The following is a 20372-nucleotide window of genomic DNA, read 5'->3' as shown; positions in this document are numbered from 1 at the left end:
CCTATGTTCAGTTAAATCAAGAGAAACTACACTCTATAATCCAACTGCTTCACACATAAGTCTCCAAACTGAAGACTTAGAGCCCAACTGATTTTTAAATATAAAGGCCTGCAATCCAGGTCCTGATTGACTTAAACAAGAGGCTCAGTCACATGTTACCCAAGAGGCCTTTCTTGTACTAATACTTTATTTGGAGTGGTGAGTCAATAGGTCTTTATCATGGCGCTTATCATTACATGGTATCACACTGTAAGCTGGGGACCCACAAAAATCCTCTCCAACAGAAGAAACACTGCCCAGCTGTACAGCAGCATCATAATAGTAGACATATTTATACCCACTGTTGTCACTGCTATCAATTCACCTTGTCAATTCTCCTCCCTCTTTTCTGGTGACTTTCTATAGTTTATCACACACATTGTCCACCATAGAACAGTCCCCTCGCCCTCCTGAATATAGGCCTTATGTGAGAAAAACTTGTCCCTCCTCTCTTCTAAGGAACATTCTGGTTGTACCTCCTCTGACACAGATTTGTTCATTCTTCTTATACAACACATTGTTGTTGTTGTTGTTGTTGCTGATTGCCTTCAAGTCTAGTATGACTCATAGCGACCCTATGAACAAAAAGCCTGAAGTCCCTCTACAATTATCGACGTTTATCAAAGTCATAGTATTTCCAGAAGCATGTTATTTAGGAAGTGGATGTAACTCCTGCTTCCAAACCGGTCAGAGTATGTTATTGCTTTTATGTGCCACTGAGTCCCTAGCGATGTATAGGGACTCAATGTACAGCAGCTCTGAATCCTTCTTTGTCCTCCCATTGCCCCAATTACTTTGTAAATCCATCTCATCCAGGGTCTCCCTCTCCTGTGCTGTCTGTCCACCCTTCTGAGCATGATGTCCCTCTCCAAGGACTTGCCTCTCCTGGCCACGTGCCCGAAGTAAGTGAGGCAGAGCTTCAAATTTTAGCCTCCAAGGAAAGAAATGGTTTCATCCTCTCCAAGACAGATGTATTTGTTTTCTTGGCAATCCATGGTATGTGAAAGATCCTTCTCCAGAACAACAACTCGAAGGCATCTATTCTTCTGTCATCCTTAGTCACTGTCCAGTTCTCTGAAGCATAACAAGTAACTAATAAGACCATGGCCCAGATTAGGCATACCTTTGTATCTAGACTGACATCGTTGCTCTTCAGCACTCTAGAGAGGTCCATGACAGCAAATTTTCCCAACACAATTCTTCTTTTGATTTCCTGCCTGCTGGTGGTAAGAGTGTTGAGTGTGGATCCGAGAAAGTTGTAATTGTTTAAGAACCTCAATCTCTTCTGCATTGAATATGGTACTGCCAAATGGTCCAGTGGTGAGAAACACTGTCTTCTTGATGTTGAGCTTCAATCCATATTTTGCAGTAAGTGTTTCAGGTCTTCCTCAGATTCAGCAAGCAAGGTTGTGTCATCTGCATATCGTAGGTTGTTAATGAGTCTTCCTCCAATCCTGATACCACACTCCTACACATAAAGCCCTGCTTACCAAATGATCTGCTCTGCATACAGATTTAAAAGGGAAAACCACTTCTTTCCTGATTTTGAACCATGCAGTGTTTCCTTGCTCTGTTTTAAGGACTGCTTCTTGTTCCAAGTATAAGTTTCATATAAGCACGATCAAGGGCTCTAAGATCCCCATTTTCCTCAAAGTTAGTCACAATTTATTGTGATCCACACAGTCAGATGCCTTGCATAGTCAATGAAACACAGACATTCTTCTAGTACTCTCTGCTTCCTGCCAAGATCAATCTGACATTGGCAATAATGCCCCTAGTGCCAGGACCTCTTCTAAATCCAGCCAGTATTTCTGTTAGTTCTCTGTCAATGCACTGCTCAAGTCTTTTCTGGATAATCTTCAAGAAGATTTTGCTACTGTGTGTTATTAGTGATATTGTTCAATAATTTCCACACTCTGTCAGGTCACCTTTTTTTGAATGGGAATGAATATGGATCTTTTCCAGTCTGTTGGCCAAGTAGCTGTCCTCTAGATTTCTTGGCATGACTTGATGAGAACATGCAGGACAGCATCTGTTTGCTGAAATAATTGGTATTCCATCAATTCTTGAGGCTTTACAGAGCAGCCTGCAATTACTCCGTCATCACGACTGCCTCATGCTCATGTTGTTTCTTCAAATTCTTCTGTGTCAGAAAATTCTTTTTGGTACAATGACTCTGTATACTCCTTTCATCTGCTGTAATGTTTCTTGAATCATTCAATATTGTGCCCATAGCAACCTTAAGCACTGCAACTTGTGGCTTGAATTTATTCTTTAGTTCAGCTTAAGAAATGCTGAGCAAGTTCAGACCTTTTTATTTTCTGACTCCAGCTCCTTGCACATTTCATTAAAATATTTTGCTTTGTCTTTCCGAGCAGCCCGTTGAAATCTTCTATTCAGCTCCTTACCTTCTAGATTTCTTCCCTTTCCTTGGCTTCTCGGCACTCTACTGCAATATTCAGAGTCTCCTCTAACATCCCTTTTGGTCTTTTCTTCTTCTTTCTTAGTAATGACTTTTTGCATTCTTCATGAACAATACTCTTGATATCCTTCCACAGCTCATCTAATCTTCGTTCTTTAGTTTTCAAAGCATTCCTGAGTTGGTTTATAAATTAATGAGAGACAGACTCAAGGTCAAATTTTTATTCCTGTGGATATGATTTAACCTTCTTTAGTTTTAATTTGAACTTGAGTATGAGCAGCTGATAGTCTGTTACACAAGCAGCACCTGGCCTAGTTTTTACTGCTGATACTGAAATTCTCCCACAGTTCCTTCCACAGATGTAATCAATCTGATTCCTGTGCATTCCATCAGGTGAAATCCATGTGGATAGCCTGTGTTTGTTTCTTATAAAAGGTATTTGCTATAAATAAATCATTGATTTAGCCTTTGAGCTGTGGTGCTGAGGAAGAGTATTGCATGTACCATGGACTGCCAAGAAAACAAACAGATTCATCCTGGAGAGGGTTAAACCAGGCTACCCCTTGGAGGCAAGGATTCTGGGGCTTCGTCTGACATACTTTGGACATGTAAGGAGAGACAGGTCCTTGGAGAGGGACATAATGGTTGGTAGGGTAGAGGGACAGCGCAGGAGGGGAAGAGCCTCTATGAGGTGGATTGATTCAGTGACTGGGGTAATTGGGATGGGTATGTCAGAGGTAATGCGTTTGGCAGAGTATAGAGCAGGGTTTAGGGCTGTTGTACATAGGGTCGCTATGAGTCGACGGCACATAACAACAACAAATCACTGATTGTACAGAATTCTATCATTCTATCTTCAGCCTCATTTCTGTCAGCAAGGCCATATTTTCCAACTACTCCTTCTTCCTGATTTCCAACTTTTACATTCCAGTCACTCATTATTATTACAGCATCTTGGCTGCATGTTCGATTGATTTCTGACTGCAACAGTTGATAGAAATCATCTATTTCCTCCTCTTTGACTCTGGCTGTAGGAACATAAATTTGAATGATACTGGTATTAACAGGTCTTCTTTGTATGCCTAAGGATATTATGCTGTCACTCACAGTATTATATTTCAAGATGGATCTAGAAATGGCCTTTTTAACTATGAAAGCAACCCTGTTTTTTCTCACCTTTTCATCACCAGTATAATAGAGCATATGACTGTGGGAATCAAAATGTCCCATGTCAAACCATCTCAATTTACTAATGCCCAATATGTCAATATTACAATGTCCAGTTTTTCTACATTAATGCTTCTCACATTCCACGTCCCAATTGTTAATTTCTTCTCACAACTGTTTCTCCTCCTTTGTGTTTCCAAATTTGAAGGCCCAACTTCAGTTGTTATATCTGTTAGTCTACTCTAAGTATGCTCTGCTGTAAAGAGGGTTTTCAAAGGTCAATTGTATTTCAGAAGTGGATGGCCAATTCTTATTCCTCCTCTGTCTTAATTTGTATGCTCACTGTTAGAAGAATATCTGACAGATAAGTATTTTTACGTAGCTGGTAAAAGACAATTCCCTTACAGAAATAACCAGTGCATTCACTGTCCGTCCACCCCAAGTATGTGTGACTTGTCTCAACCCTTTCCCTGCTACCTCCCCATTCCTTGCACAATTGGCTACCTGGTCAAACCCTCCCTTCAAAGACATCTCTCAATATGATCAGCAGTCACTTCTGTGATGCCTTGCACTGTTACTGGTTTCTCACACTCCTGTCCATCATAGCAAATATTATTTTACAACATTAAAATTCAAGTCAGTTCATCAGCCTTTCTTTTTAGAGTTCAGATTTCACAAGCATATGAAGCACTGAAAATACAGGGTTCAGGTGTGCTCTTAGTTATCAAACTAACAGCTTTATTTTTAAAGATATTTAAAAAATCTTTTGCAGCAGATAATCCAAATGCAATATCCCATTTAATTTCTTGACTGCTGCTTCTGTAGGCACTGACAATAGGTCGAGGAAAAATGAAATCCTTGATAACAACATCAATATTTTGTGTTTATTATGATTTGGCTTACTGGTCCAGTTGAGAAGATATATTTTTTTTTTAATGTTGAAGTACAATCCACACTGAAATAATCTGACCTTCATCAGTAAATACTTCAATATTTTTTAATGTTGAAGTACAATCCAAACTGAAATATTCTGACCTTAATCAGAAATACTTCAAGCTACCTTTACTTTCAAGTTGTTTAATTTTCATATTGCCTGTAGTCAATGAATTTTCCTCTGAACCTGATGTCGTGATGTTCTTCACAGTCTAACTTCTTCGATTACGTGCTCAGTATACAAGTTTGACAATCTCAATCTCTTCACCATCTATAATGATGCTGCCAATCGTCCCATTGGTGAGAATCTTCGTTTTCTTTATCTTGAGCTTCAATCCATATAGAAGGCTGTAGCCTTGATCTTCTGGAGCAAGCACTTCAGGTCCTCCTAAGTTTCACTAAGCAGGGTTGTGCCATCTGCATAATGGAAACTGTTAAGAAGTCTTCCTCCAATCCTAATGTCACATTCCTATTCATACAGCCCAGCCTCCGGATAATCTGATCTGCATATATATTGAAAAGGTATGGAGACAGGACACATCCCTGTCATACACCCTTCCCAATTTTTAACGGTACAGTGTTTCCATGCTCTGTTCTATTGACTGCCTCCTAGTCCAAGTGTAAGTTTCACATAAGCATGATCAAGTGCTCTGGAATTCCCATTCTTCTCAGAGTTAGCCATGGTTCGTTGTAGTCCACAGAGTCAAATAAATGCCTTTTCATAGTCAATAAAACAAAGATGGACATTCCTCTGGTACTCCCTGCTTTCAACCAAGATTCATCTAATATTAGCTACAATATCCCTAGTACCATGACCTCTTCTAAACCCAACCTGCATTTCTGGCAGTTCTCCGGTTATGGCTCTTCCAGTCGTTTTTGGATAATTTTCAACAGAATCTTGCTTGCATGTGAGATTAATTAACTTATTTGATAATTCCTACATTCTGTCGGATTGCCTTTCTTTGGAATGGGAACAAACCTAGATCTCTTCCTGTCAGTTGGCCAGGTAGCTGTCCTCCACATTTCTTGGCACAACTTGGTGACCACATCTAGAGCAACATCTGATTGCTGAAATATATCAATTGGTATTACCATCAGTTCCTAGGGCCACTTTTTTTGCCAATTTTTTTCAGAGCTGTTTGAACTTCTTCCTTCATCACCACAGGCTCTTGCTCATATATTGTTCTGTGAAATTCTTCTGTGTCCGCCAATTCCTTTTGGTACAATGACTCTTTGTACTTCTTCCATCTTCTTTTAGTACTTCCTGGATCATTTAATATTCTGCCCAAAGTATCCTTAAGTATTCCAACTAGAGGTTTGGATTTGTTTTTCAGTTTCTCGAGCTTAATAAATCTGAGCGAGTTCAGCCTCTTTGATTTTCTGACTCCAGCTCTGTGCACATTTCATTATCATACTTTGATTTCCCAAGCTGCCCTTTGAAATCTTCTGTTCAGCTCCTTAATATCTTGGTTTCTTCCTTTTGCTTTGGCTTTTCAGCACTCTAATGCAATACTCAGATCTCTTCTTATATCCATTTTGGTCTTTTCTTCCTCCTCTGTCTTTGTAATGATGCTTTGCATTCTTCCTTGATGATATTCTTGATATTTTCCCATAGTTCATCTGATCTTTGCTCATTAGTGTTCAAGGCCTCAAACCTGTTCCTGAGATGGTTTTGAAATTCAGGTGGGATAGATTCAAGGTCCTATTTTGGTTTCTGTGGATTTTATTTCATTTTCCTTAGCAAGAGATTGAGATTGCTAACAGCTTTAGTTTGCTTGGCTCCACAATCTACACTCTTTTGGCACCAGCAGCTAGGAAATTAAAAGACGTATTAGGAAAGTCTACTGTCAGACATGTCTCCAAACTACTGCAGAGCAACAGCATCAGTCTGGAGACTAAAGTGCACCTGATACAGGCCATGGTCTTTGCAATCACTTGCTATGCATCAGAAAGCTGGACATAAGTAGGGAATGACAGAAGGAGAATTGATGGCTTTGAAGAAAACAAATGTTCTAAAAACATTCTAAAAAGTTCATCCTAGAGAGGGTGAAGCCAGGTTGCTCCTTAGAGGGAAGGATTCTGAAGCTTCATCTGACATGCTGCAAGGAGGGATCAGTCCTTGGAGAGGAACGTCACTCTTGGGAGGGTGGAGGGACAGCGCAGGAGAGGAAGACACTTGAAGAGATGGATTGAGACTCGGGTAATGGGCTAGGTATGTCAGAGACAGCGAAACTGGCACAGATTAGAGTAGGGTTTAGGGCTGTTGTACACAGAGTCGGTATGAGTCGCAAGCAACTCCACAGCATATAACAACAACACACAAGTTTAAAAGTGTGATGAAAAGATACAATCTTCCTTTACTGTACAATGAGTATAAACAGCTAGCAGGGGGAAAGGGTGGAAGCAGAGGGATGAGGATGGGGGAGGGGTTTATTCATGGGTTTGCACATTTGATGAGGGGGTGAGGGAAATGGGAAGGTTCTGGTGTGAAAAACAATGTATTTGAATTTTGTAAATAAACTAGTACCAAAATAATATAAAATAGAATGTATATGAATCACTGTATGAAACATAATGCAAATGAAAGATTGTATAATACAATGTATATAAATGAAACATGTTGTTGTTATGTGCTGTCTAGTCGTTTGCAACTCATAGTGATCTTATGTACAACAGTTCTAAACCCTGCTCTATACTATGCCAATCGCACTGCCTCTGACACACCCATCCCGATTATCCCAGTCAGTGAATCAATCCACCTCATAGAGGGTCTTCCTCTCCTGCGCCGTCCATCCACGCTCCCAAGCATGATGTCCCTCTCCAAGGACCTGTCCCTCCTTGCAACATGCCCAAAGTATATCAGACAAAGCCCCAGAATCCTTGCCTCCAAGGAGTTGCTTGGTTTAATCCTCTCCAGGATGAATCTGTTTTGTTTTCTTGGCAGTCCATGGTACATGCAATACTCTTCTCCAGCACCACAGCTCAAAGGCATCAATTCTCTTTCTGTCCTCCCTAGTCATTGTCCAACTCTCTGATGCATAACAAGTGATTGCAAAGACCATGGCCTGTATCAGGCACACCTTAGTCTCCAGAGAGACACCGTTGCTCTTGAGTACTTTAGAGAGGTCCCTAACAGCAGACTTTCCCATCGCAATACGTTTTTTGATTTCCTGGCTGCTGGTGCCAAGAGTGTTGACCATGGAGCTGAGCAAACTGAAGCTGTGAACAATCTCAATCTCTTTGCCATCCATCCTGATGCTACCGATTGGTCCAGTGGTGAGAATCTTTGTCTTCTTAACATTGAGCCTCAGTCCATACTGAAGCATAAAGATATTATTATATGAAAATCAACAAAAATATTTTAAAAAAATACATACAATCTTGAGGTATACCTTTTCTGATTTAAACAAAGCAGTTTAACCTTGTTCCATTTGGAACCTCTTGGTATATGTTACTGCTCCACATGAACACAATTAAGTGTTCCAAATTCCTATTCTTTGCAAGGTTATCCATAATTGGTTATGATTCATAAAGTCAAATGTTTAGCAGAGTCTCTGCTTTCAATCTGGCAAGACTAATGATATTCCTCATTCCATACCGTCTTCCAAATTTGGCTCAAATTTCTAGCACTCACCTGCTGATGTACAGCACAGTCATTTTTAACTATCTTTAGTAATAATTTGCTTGCCTAGGACATTAACAATATGGCCTGAAAGGGTTCACAGCTATTGTGTATAGAGACAGTATAGGTTACAGGTGACTCAATGGCACATAAAAACAATTTCTACACTCCACTGGACCTTTTTAAGAAAAGGCATGAAAGCCAGGCAACTTCCAAATTTCATGGCATCAATGAGCAAGTGCTTCTATTTATTGAAGCATCTCAGTGAGTATTCTATTAACTTCTGGAGCTTTAGTTTTCACCAATATCATTCGTGCAACTTGGATGATGTACTCTTTCCGGTATCTACTCTTTGTGTATCTTCCTTTGAGGATTTTTCTATCATTTAATTTCTGCCTATGGATCCCTCAAAATGGCAACTCACAGCTGGAATTTCTTCCATCAGTTCTTTCAGACTGAGAATTGCCAAGTGTGTTCTTCCTTGTTGGTTTCCTAAAGCCAGTATTTACATATTTCAATACTTTTACCTTGTCTTCTCAGGTAGCCCTTTGAAACCTTCTACTCACCCCTTTAATAATTTCTCCCATTTGCTTTGGGTACTCTGCCCTCATAGGAAGTTTCAGAGTCTCTCCTGACCCCCATTTTGGTCTTTTCCCCCCCGTTTTTATTATGACCTTTTTATTTGCTTTCTTCATGTAAGATCCCCTTAATGCCATTGTATAAGACTTCTGTCTTTATTAATGTTCCATGTATGAAAATTATTTAAGACATTCTCTAAAGTGCAATCAGATATATTCAATGTCCCCCTCCCCACAACCAGAGTGTGGAAATTATTTCAAAATCTCACTAATTTTACAGGCAAGCAGAATCTTACTGAAGATTATCCAAAAATGACAGGAATGGTACATCAATCAACAGAGAACTACCAGAAATGCAAGTGAGTTTAGAAGTGGCCATGGCACTACAAGGGACATCACAGCCAATGTCAAATGGATCTTAGCTGAAAACAGAGTACCAGAGAAATGTCCATCCATGTTTCTTGACTATGCAAAGGCATGTGACTGTGTGGATCACAATAAATTGTGTCTAACATTGAGAAGAATGGGAATCCTAGAACACTTAATTGTGCTCATGCAAAACCTATACTTGGACCAGGAAGCAATAGTGAGAAGGGAGCGAGGAAACACTGCATAGTTCAAAATCAAGAAAGGAGTGCATCAGGCATATCCTGTCTCCATACCTTATCAATGTATATGCCAAACAGACTATCTGGGAGGCTGGAATGTGGCAAGGAAGAATGTGGCATCAGGATTGGAGGAAGACTCAACAACAACCTGCACTATGCAGATGATACAAACTTGCTTGAAAAAAAAGAAAAGGACCTCAGGCATTTACTGCAGAAGGTCAAGGGCTATAGTCTTCAATATAAGTAGCAGCATCTCAACATCAAGAATACAAAGATTCTCATCACTGGGCCAATTGGTAGCACCATGACAGTTGGACAAGAGATTGAGACTGTTAACAATTTCAGCTTATTCAGTTCAACAATCAACTTTCTCAGCACCATCATCAATAGATGAACTGCATTAGGAAAATCTGCTGTCAGATAAACAAGCCACCTCCTCTAAAATACTTACTGTCACAGACCTCTCCAGAATGCTAAAGACTAATGATGTAGTTTGGAGACTAAAGTGTGCCTATCCAGGTCATGGGCTTCACAATCACTTGCTGAATTAGAATTTATCAAAAAGATGGATAATAAAAAAGGATGACACAAGAAGAATTGATGTCTTTGCATTGTGGTGCTGGAGAAGAGTACTGAGCATACCATGGACTGCCAAAAGGACAAACAAGTCTGTTCTAGAGAAGGTGAAGGTGAAGCCAGGTTTTTCCTTAGAAGCAAAAACGCTGACATATTCTGGGCATGTTGCCAGAATATATCAGTCCTTGGAGAAAGAAATCATGCTTAGAAAGATCAAGATAGTAGAAAAGAGGAAGAGATGAGAGATGATCTGGATTGGGGCATAAATGGGAAAAATGGGGGTAGGTGTGTTGGAGATAGTGTGACCAGCTCAGGGCAGGGTTCAAAATCATGGTGCACAGGGTCACCATGAGTCACAGTTGACTCGATGGCACATAACAACAACAACAACAACAACAACATTCTCTAGGTTTTAGCTTGACTCTCATGGACTTGTCTAATTTTGCATCAATCTGAACATGAAAATAGATACTCTGTTCAAAGTTGGTCCCTCACCTTGTCCTGACTGATGATACTAAGTTTATCTATTGTCATTTCCCACACATGCAGTCCATTGGATTCTGTGTGTTTCATCTAGTGAATATCACATGTATAGTAGTTTATGTTTCTGAAAATATACGTTTCTGATGAATTAGTCCTTGATATTGCAGAATTCTATCATTAGCAATTCAGTTTCATATCTACCATCAAGGCCTTATTTATATTTTCTAAAAAGAAGCCAACTACTGAATAAACTCCTTTGAAAAACTTCAGCATTCTAATCATCAGTTAACTATCAATGCATCTTGACTATAGGTGTGATAAACATAAGACACCTGTAATTCATAAAAATCTTTTTTTCCTCTTCAAACTTTGAAATTAGTGATTGGGCCATAAATGAAAAACTAAATCATCTGACACATATTTCCTTTTTCAAATTTGCCATCTGTCTCCTGAGCCATTAAGAACAAGAACTTAATTTTGTTCACACATTTCCCAAACTCAAAATAGTCCCTGGAAACAGCTGGTGCTCACCGAGCACATATTTACTGTAAGGTGTGGGTGGAGAAATGAGATAAAAGGCCCAAGAGGGCACTGAATGCACTGTTCTTATCTGAAGTTCTGGGTCCTTCCAGCATATACACAGACCATCAACAGTGAACTTTCTAGGACAAAAATGTCCTTCCTCCACATGTTTCAACAGCTTACTACTCTTTCTAAAATAAATCATTGGCTATGTGTCGACCATGTTAAATTCCTTTCAGTTCCTAAAAGCAATATATCTCCTCTTCACCTTTGTCTTCTCAATTGCTTAGGGTAATTTCACTGCCTAATCCTTCTGCATCTGAGCCCCATTCAAGAATTTAAATTTGATTTTACCTTCAAGAAAGTCTCATACTACCCTAAACAGATCATGAAGTTCTTTTTGCATATTACCCTTACGTTGATTTTTCTACTGCAGCCACCCTGTTTTCTTAAAGAATTATGAGTTTGAATCTCAGTGCCACATTATTCAGGAAGTAAATTACTATAGGCTAATCAATTCCTTAACTATGCCTGTTTTCTGAAACAAACAGAAAAAAAACAGAAAAAAGGCTAATATCTAGCTTACAGTTTTAACAAGCATTATGCATATATTTTATGTGCAGTAATTATTGGCTATAAGTCTATGTACTCAGTAGAATGTAGGGAACTCTGATGGTTTAGTTGTAAGAAATTGTGCTGCAATCCCAAAGGTTGTGGATCAAATCCACCAGCTGCTCCGCAAGAGAAAGATGGGCAACCTTCTCCCTTGTGATATACTGCCCTGAAAACTTGCTAGGGAATCAACGATGAGTCGGCTTTGACTTGACAGCCCACATGAACAATATTAGTAGATGGTGAAATGCCAAAAGGTTGGCACCATATTAGTGTGTTCATCTTTATCTCAGAGCCTGGCATGTCGTTGTTGTGTTGTTATGTGCCGTTGAGTCACCTGCGACTCATAGCGACCTTTGTACAACAGCCCTAAACTCTGCTCTATCCTGTGCCAATCTCATTGTCTCAAACACACTCATTCCGATTGCCCCAGTCACCGAATCAATCCACCTCCCAGAGAGGCTTCCCCTCCTATGCCTGCCCTCTACCCTCCCAAGCATGATGTCCTTCTCCAAGGACCGGTCTCTCCTTAGAGCATGACCAAAGTATGTCAGACGAAGTCTCAGAATCCTTGCCTCCAAGGAGCAGCCCGGTTTAACCCTCTCCAGGATGAATCTGTTTGTTTTCTTAGCAGTCCATGGTACCCTCAACACTCTTCTCCAGTACCACAGCTCAAAGGCATCAATTCTTCTTCGATCCTCCCTGGTCATTGTCCAGCTCTCTGATGCATAACAAGTGATAGCAAAGACCATGGCCTGTACCAGACGCACCTTAGTCTCCAGAGAGACACCGTTGCTCTTGAGTACTTTAGAGAGGTCCCTAACAGCAGACTTTCCCATTGCAATACGTCTTTTAATTTCCTGGCTGCTGGTGCCAAGAGTGTTGACTGTAGAGCCAAGCAGACTAAAGCTGTGAACAATCTCAATCTCTTTACCATCCATCCTGATGCTGCCAATTGGTCCAGTGGTGAGAATCTTTGTCTTCTTGACATTGAGCCTCAATCCATACTGAAGGCTGCAGTCCTTGACCCTCAGCAGCAAGCGCTTCAGGTCCTCCTCAGTTTCAGCAAGCAGGGTTGTGTCATCTGCATAACGCAGATTGTTGATAGATCTTCCATCAATCTTGACCTCACATTTCTCCTCATAGAGCCCAGCCTCCCAGATGATCTGTTCTGCATACAGGTTGAAAAGGTATGGAGACAGGACACATCCCTGGCGTATGCCCTTCCCAATTTTGAACCATGCAGTGTTTCCTTGCTCTGTTCTGATGACTGCCTCTTGGTTCAAGTATAAGTTTCACATTAGCACGGTCAAGTACTCTGGGACTCCCATTCTTCTCAGCCAGCCAAAGTTTGCTATGATCCACACAGTCAAATGCCTCTGCATAATCAATGAAGCATGGATAGACATTCCTTTGCTATTCCCTGCTTTCAGCCAAGATCCATCTAACATTAGCTACAATATCCCTAGTACCACGACTTTTGGCAGTTTTCTGCTGATGTGCTGTTCCAGTCGTTTTTGGATAATCTTCAGCAGAATCTTGCTTGCATGTGAAATTAACGATATTGTTCTATAGTTTCCACACTCTGTTGGGTCACCTTTCTTTGGAATGGGAACAAATACAGATCTCTTCCAGTCAGTTGGCCAAGTGGCTGTTCTCCAGATTTCTTGACACAACTTGGTGAGTACGTCCAGGGCAGCATCTGTTAGCTGAAATATGTCAACTGGTATACTATCTATTTCTGGGGCCTTATTTTTTGCTATTTCCTTCAAAGCAGCCTGAACTTCTTCCTTCATCACCATAGGCTCTTGCTCATATGTTGTTTCATTAAATTCTTCTGTGTCTGCCAATTCCTTTCGATACAATGACTCAGTATGTTCTTTCCATCTTCTTTTGATACCTCCTGAATCGTTTAATACTCTGCCTAAAGCATCCTTGATTATAGCAACTCGAGGTTTGAATTTGTTCTTCAGATTAGGTTATATATTTACTAAAATTCTATGTGAATATGTGGTTTATTGACTGCCTCTTATACCTACATTACTTCTTTCTTTGTAACCTTTATTTCTTGGATGAACTCCCTCTGCATTTTTTACATTTCAGCATAGTATTTGTTCAAAAATAAAGAGAGGACGAAGCATAGAAACTCCTAAAGAACCTACATGCTTTTAGGAAAACACCAGGCATTATGAATTTAGTCCCTTTTCTAATCCAACATAGTATCCTTTTCTAATCCAACACAGTACTAGTCCATTATCAATCATTGTTTTTTATAAAGAGAGTAGTCATTTTTTTATCTTGTAAAACTGAGAGCCAAGCAAACTATCTTAGTTAACCAGTTAGCTTATATTTTGTTTTTCTTTTCTCTGATTCATTTCTTTGTTGGGGAAAACAGAAATATTTCTTGCTGAAGGTAGACATGAGTTCCACCCTTAAGAAGTTTCAGAATAACTGATAATTATATCAAGGTGGTAAGTACAGTGAAAAATTACAGGAAACAATAATACTAGCATGTAACAGTGGCATCTGACCTAAAGGTAAGAGATTTCCCTAAGCAGAGAACACAACTTGACAGAGTAGGAGGCATGAGCAAAGCAAACAGGTGGACACTAACATGAGTTGCATAAACCAGGCCTAATTAGCTGGCAAAACATAGTTCTTAAACTAATGCTTTATCTCCTATGCTGGGGAGTACTGTTTTAGGTCTTAAAAGCTTCCAAGTGATTTTCTAAGATACTACTACTGAATTATTTGTCAGGAAGAAAAGAATTAAACTAAGAATCAGGACAATTTGTCTACATCATTCACTGCCTCCTCTGCCTGAAGTTCCAGGTAAACACTACTGAACATTCTAACAGAAAAGGAGAAAAAATGTGGATAAGAACTCCAAATTCTTAAAAACATCCTGAGATGGAAGAGTCGCAAAGAATGTGATGCTGAATTGCTCTTTAAGTCTTGAATTAAAACTATCCCTTCAAGTCAGCTTTAAGTAATAGTTTATCCCAAAAGATAAAGACTGTTAACTTTGGGCACATAACAACAACCTTTGAGTATGGTGCTGGAAAAAAAAAAGATTTTTAAAAAATTATCTGTTTAAAATCAACACATGTAAACAAATATTTTCCCTTTGAGATAACATATGTTTAATTAATTAGCTCAAACTAATTTACTTCCTGAATACTGTGGAAGTAAGATTCAAACTTATTGCCTAAATCACAATTCCTTAAGAAAACAAAGTAGCCCTGTGCACCCAAGTCCTGAGTATATGCTCCTGGACATTTTGAAAATGATCTTTAGCAGGATTTCGCCTGAGAGGAAGACAAAAATTGCCGACCCAAGTGTCACATGGTGCTCAGTGCCTCACAGCCTGCCTTCAGACGACCTTGGTTTCAGTTCTTGTTCTACTGCCTTTATTATTTTTTTCAACCTTGAGCAGGTCTGTGTATCATTCTAGAAGCCCCTTTTCCATTTGTGAAAAGGGAAAGTAATAATATCTATTTCAAGTTACAATTAGAACGCTTGGCTGAGAAGGGAGCAATTAACAGTGGTGCTAGAACAAGAAGTGCTGTCTCTGGACACAGTTGCTGGTAGGTCGCAAGGTCCAGACTTCAGAAGAGCTTTGGGGGTAAAAGTAATGCCGCCCAGGCCCTGGGGAGCACCACCTGGCCCCTTGGGAGAGCTGCCTGATGTGTATAAGGAACTTTATCTAAGCCATTCTCCTTCATCTCCTCCTCCAGTACACCTGTAAAACCTCCAAAGCCCTTCTCTTTGTAACTCACAAGTTTGCTCTCTCCAGATTTGCTCTCTCTCCTGTAAGTAACCTGAATATGGAATCTTATTTAAGAACCTGAACCCTGAGCCTGGTTCCAGAGATAAAAGGAAAATATAACTGTCAGCTGAAGAAGTGAAGATGGATGGAACCTCAAAGTTCAGGCAGTCATGTCCACTGGACTCACCCACACAGACACCTTATCGTCCAGAGGTCAAAAAACGTCATGAAAATAGCTTCAAATTAAGACTACCAGTAGAATGTTAAAGTGGACTCCACTTTCTCTTTATCTCAATGCCCCTGTTCAGCATGAAAGAGCCAGAGTCTGCACCCCAACTCCCAGAGGGGAAACTCACAAATGAAAAAGAAAATCTCTTTTAAAAAAAAAAAATTAATCACCACTGTACTATACCTACCATTACCCTACCTTTTCTGCTCCCAGTCAGATCTTTCTCATTTTCCTTTATCCACTCCCTCCACAATGTGCAACCTTCTGCTCCCACCCCTTACATCCTTGGATCCCCATACATGTTTTTAACAATTAAAAAAAAAGAAAAAAGTACTAAAGAACAAGAATGATAAAAGACAAAGCAACTCCCAGAGTGAAGAAAAGCTTCCAATGTAAAAAGAATAATCTGTCTACTGGAAAGCTCTGCTGGCATGGTTCACAGGGAGTTGTGCTGCTAACCCAATGGATGCCCCACTCTGGGAGTCTGAATCCACCTGTGGTTCAAGGGATAAAGAAGGGGGGAAAAAAAATAAAAAAAAATAAATAAAAAAGAAGGGATATCTGTGCAGATTCATAGCCTTGGAAATCCAGTGGAGGGCCAGCTAGGGGTTCGGTTCGTTCCACAACAATGAGTTTGATTTTTCACATAAAACCAGAAGCAACTATTATCTCTAAGTACAGATGAGAAAGTTGAGAATCTTGGGACTAAAGTAACTGAAACAACTAGTACAGAACTAATGAGAATGCTGGCACAATGTGAAACACAGAACCAATGTCTCTTGATTATATTGTCCAGTGGCTTTTACATGACCCAGTAGTTCCTAGGTAAAGCTTCTGAGCTCAATGCATATGAAGAAATGCCAGACATGCTGTAGCTTAAAGGTGAGGCTGGAAAGGAAGCAGAGACAGATAGTGTAAAGACTTGAAGACAGCAGGAAGGACTTTGGATATCATCCTAAAATACATCACTCATGGAAAATGACTGGTGTATTTTAAAGAGACAAGCATTTCATTTCAATGGATTACATTATTTGGAGATGACTAGAGTGGACAGGACAAGACGCTGAATGAGATCACTCCACACTAGGTGCTGAGTCGCCTGCAACTCATAGCGACCCATGTACAACAGCCCTATACCCTGCTCTATCCTGTGTCTTTGACACACCTACCCCATTATACCAGTCACTGAATAAATCCATCTCATCAAGGGTCTTCCTCTCTTGTGCTGTCCCTCCACCCTCCCAAGCATGACATCCCTAAGGATGGGTCCCTCCTAGCAACATGTCCAAAGTAGGTCAGACGAAGCTTCAGAATCCTTGCCTCCAAGGAGTAGCCTAGTTTCACCCTCTCGGGGATGAACTTGCTTGTTCTCCTAGCATTCCATGGTATGTATATTCAATATTCTTCTCCAGCATCACAGCTCAAAGGCATCCATTCTCCTTCTATCATCCCTAGTCATCCAGCTTTCTGATGCACAGCAAGTAACTGCAAAGACCATGGCCTTTATCAGGCGTACCTTAGTCTCCAGACTGACATCATTGCTCTTCAGTACTTTAAAGAGGTCTCTGATAGCTGACTTTCCCAATGCAATTCGTCTTTTAATTTCCTGGCTGCTGGTACCTAGAGTGTTGGTTGTGTAGCCAAGCAAACTGAAGCTGTTAACAATCTCAATCTCTTCACCATCTATCATAATGCTGTCAATTAGTCCAGTGGTGAGAATCTTTGTTTTCTTGATGTTGAGCTTCAATTCATATTGAAAGCTGTAGTCCTTGACCTTCTGCAGCAAGCACTTCAGGTCCTCCTCAGTTTCAGCAAGCAGGGTTGTGTCATCTGCATAATGCAGATTTTTTTAATGATATTTATGCCACATTTTCCCTCACAGAGCTCAGCTCCTGGATAATCTGTTCTGCATATAGGTTGAAAAGGTACTCTCTGTAGGTGTATAAAGATATAGATGAGACTTCTGCTCATTAACAATAACAAAACCAACATCAATACTGTGAAAGGCTGTAAACTGGGAGATGGTTGGAATGTGTAATTAACAAGTGAAAATGTATTGAAATGATTCCTATAAACCAATTAGGAGAAATAAAACATGAGCATAGTCCTCTAGTAGTATTTTGTTATCTGTATATCATTTAAAAAAAAATAAAAGGCAAGCACTTCAGTATAACATCCATCAAAAGAACAAGCCAGGCCGGAGCTTGTTCACGCCCACTGACCAGAGTCCGCGAATTCTCCGCTCTGCACCCGCCTGGACAGACAGCCCCTGGTCCCAGCTTTTTATCCTCCGAGAACACTACGAAGAATGTCCCTGCATCAGTTTTTGCTCAAGCCAATCACCTGCCATGCCTGGAATCGGGATCGCACCCAGATTGCCCTGAGCCCCAATAATCATGAAGTCCACATCTACAAGAAAAACGGGAGCCAGTGGGTGAAAGCTCATGAGCTCAAGGAACACAACGGACACATCACAGGCATTGACTGGGCACCCAAGAGCAACCGCATCGTCACGTGTGGGGCAGACCGCAATGCCTACGTCTGGAGCCAGAAGGATGGCGTCTGGAAGGCCACCCTGGTGATCCTGCGGATCAACCGGGCAGCCACATTCGTGAAGTGGTCCCCGCTGGAGAACAAGTTTGCCGTGCGCAGCGGGGCACGGCTCATCTCCGTCTGCTACTTCGAGTCCGAAAATGACTGGTGGGTCAGGAAGCACATTAAGAAGCCCATCCGCTCCACAGTCCTCAGCTTGGACTGGCATCCCAACAACGTTCTGCTGGCGGCAGGCTCCTGCGACTTCAAGTGCAGGGTGTTTTCTGCCTACATTAAAGAAGTGGATGAAAAGCCAGCCAGTACACCATGGGGCAGCAAGATGCCTTTTGGCCAGCTAATGTCCGAGTTTGGTGGCAGTGGCACGGGCGGCTGGGTCCACGGCGTCAGCTTCTCCGCCAGCGGAAGCCGCCTGGCCTGGGTCAGCCACGACAGCACTGTGTCCGTAGCCGATGCCTCCAAAAGCGTGCAGGTCTCCACTCTGAAGACAGTTCCTGCCCCTCCTGAGCGTGTCATTTGTGTCGGAGAACAGCGTCATGGCTGCTGGTCATGACTGCTGCCCAATGCTCTTCAACTATGACGACCGTGGCTGCTTGACCTTCGTCTCCAAACTGGACATTCCGAAACAGAGCATCCAGCGCAACACGTCTGCCATGGAACGCTTCCGCAACATGGACAACCGGGCCACCACCGAGGACCGCAACACGGCTTTGGAGACGCTGCACCAGAATAGCATCACTCAGGTGTCCATTTATGAGGTGGACAAGCAAGAATGTCGTAAATTCTGCACCACTGGCATCGATGGAGCCATGACAACTTGGGATTTCAAGACCTTGGAGTCTTCCATCCAGGGCCTCCGAATAATGTGAAGCTGAGCAAACCTCGGAGACTGAGCCAGCATGACCATCTGCAGCTGCCTGCCTCCCCACGCGCAAGAAACACTGAAAACACGACCGTGCAGATGCTCCTGTGTGTGTGTGCGTGTGATGTGTGTGAGAATAGAATTGTGAAAGTGTTGATATTTTAAAAGCAGCAAAGATTTATCCCCCCGGCCTGTCTGATTCCATTTTTTACCAAAGAGTCTCTTTAAACAATTGATATTGGAAAATTGCCATACTGACCTAAAGGAAGGGGGCAGGTATGTAAATCGTCTGCTAGAAAATTGAATAAAAATGCTAAATGTGGAAAAAAAAAAAAAAGAACAAGCCAGCTAGCAACACAGCCATTATTCCACCTGCTTGGCAGAGACACAGCAATGGCAACCACTGTGAAATACAATCCATCAATATCTGTGTTTCTTTAAAAAAAAATTACATCCTTTTGATTTGGCAACTTGTAGAAAATTTAAGAATTATCTACAAGATAAATTCTAATATGTAAAAAAAAAGATATGTAGTCAAAAGATATTTCTATAAGGTATTCTAGTAGCAGAAAAATGAGAACAAATATCTAACAGATAACAGGTTTAAATAAATTATTTGCTCTAGTTTGATTACATTTTTTTAAGATATAAGACTGGCACACAACTATTATTCTCTCTCTGGATAAACAGAGAAAGAAACTCAAGAATCAATTCTTGTCTTCATGGCTCTTCTACCTTGAGATTAGAATTAGACAGTACTCAGATACCACTAGTAATATCCTGATCAGAGACATAATATATTGATCTTCATAATAAGGGAGAAAATGTGAAACAGAACTTTTAATATTTAAAAGAAATCAAACTTATGTGGTATTAATGAAAACAGAATTCCTCAGTTTAGTACTCTGAGCTGATCTTCAAATACTGAACTGAAACTATCTCTTAAAGTCAGCTTTAAATGAATATATGCTCAAAAAAGTTACAGTTTTGCATTTTAAAGAAATTTAGAATCATCTATGTAAGATTATATGTACAAATGTTTTTGTTTTTTTAATATAGTCATGTTGCACATTTTCTCCTTCCCTCAGCCACCCCTAACCCATGCCGTAATGCACCCCTTGCTCTAAATGATTCTCATACAAATAATGCTTCTTCATATATTCCTTTCCAATAGTTCTTCCCTTAATCTATTCTAATGCAGTGTTCATTATCTATCCATTCTTTCCCCAGTCCCTGTCCAACACCCCCCATGTATGGCCTATTTTATAACAGCAGTGTTATGCAGTGTTTATCCTTTTGTGACTGAGATACTTCACTTAGCATAAAGTCCTCAAGTCTTCCCCATTTTGTGTAATGTTTTACTATTTCATTGTTTTTCAATGCTACATAGTATTCCATTG

At 40.6% G+C, this 20372-nt stretch overlaps 1 protein-coding gene and 1 pseudogene across 1 annotated transcript in view; one reads left to right on the top strand and one right to left on the bottom strand.

Moving 5' to 3' along the window:
* Nucleotides 1-20372, bottom strand: part of ASB7 (ankyrin repeat and SOCS box containing 7) — an 89313-nt gene that overhangs the window by 66871 nt on the left and 2070 nt on the right. The gene's annotated exons all lie outside the window — the stretch shown is intronic.
* Nucleotides 17869-18979, top strand: LOC102860754 (annotated as a pseudogene).

Source organism: Elephantulus edwardii, unplaced genomic scaffold, assembly GCF_000299155.1.
Source record: "Elephantulus edwardii isolate Elephantulus edwardi_28Jun2011 unplaced genomic scaffold, EleEdw1.0 scaffold00272, whole genome shotgun sequence".
Lineage (NCBI taxonomy): Eukaryota > Metazoa > Chordata > Mammalia > Macroscelidea > Macroscelididae > Elephantulus > Elephantulus edwardii.
The sequence above is the reverse complement of the archived record's forward strand: the minus strand, read 5'-3'. Positions and strand labels throughout refer to the sequence as shown.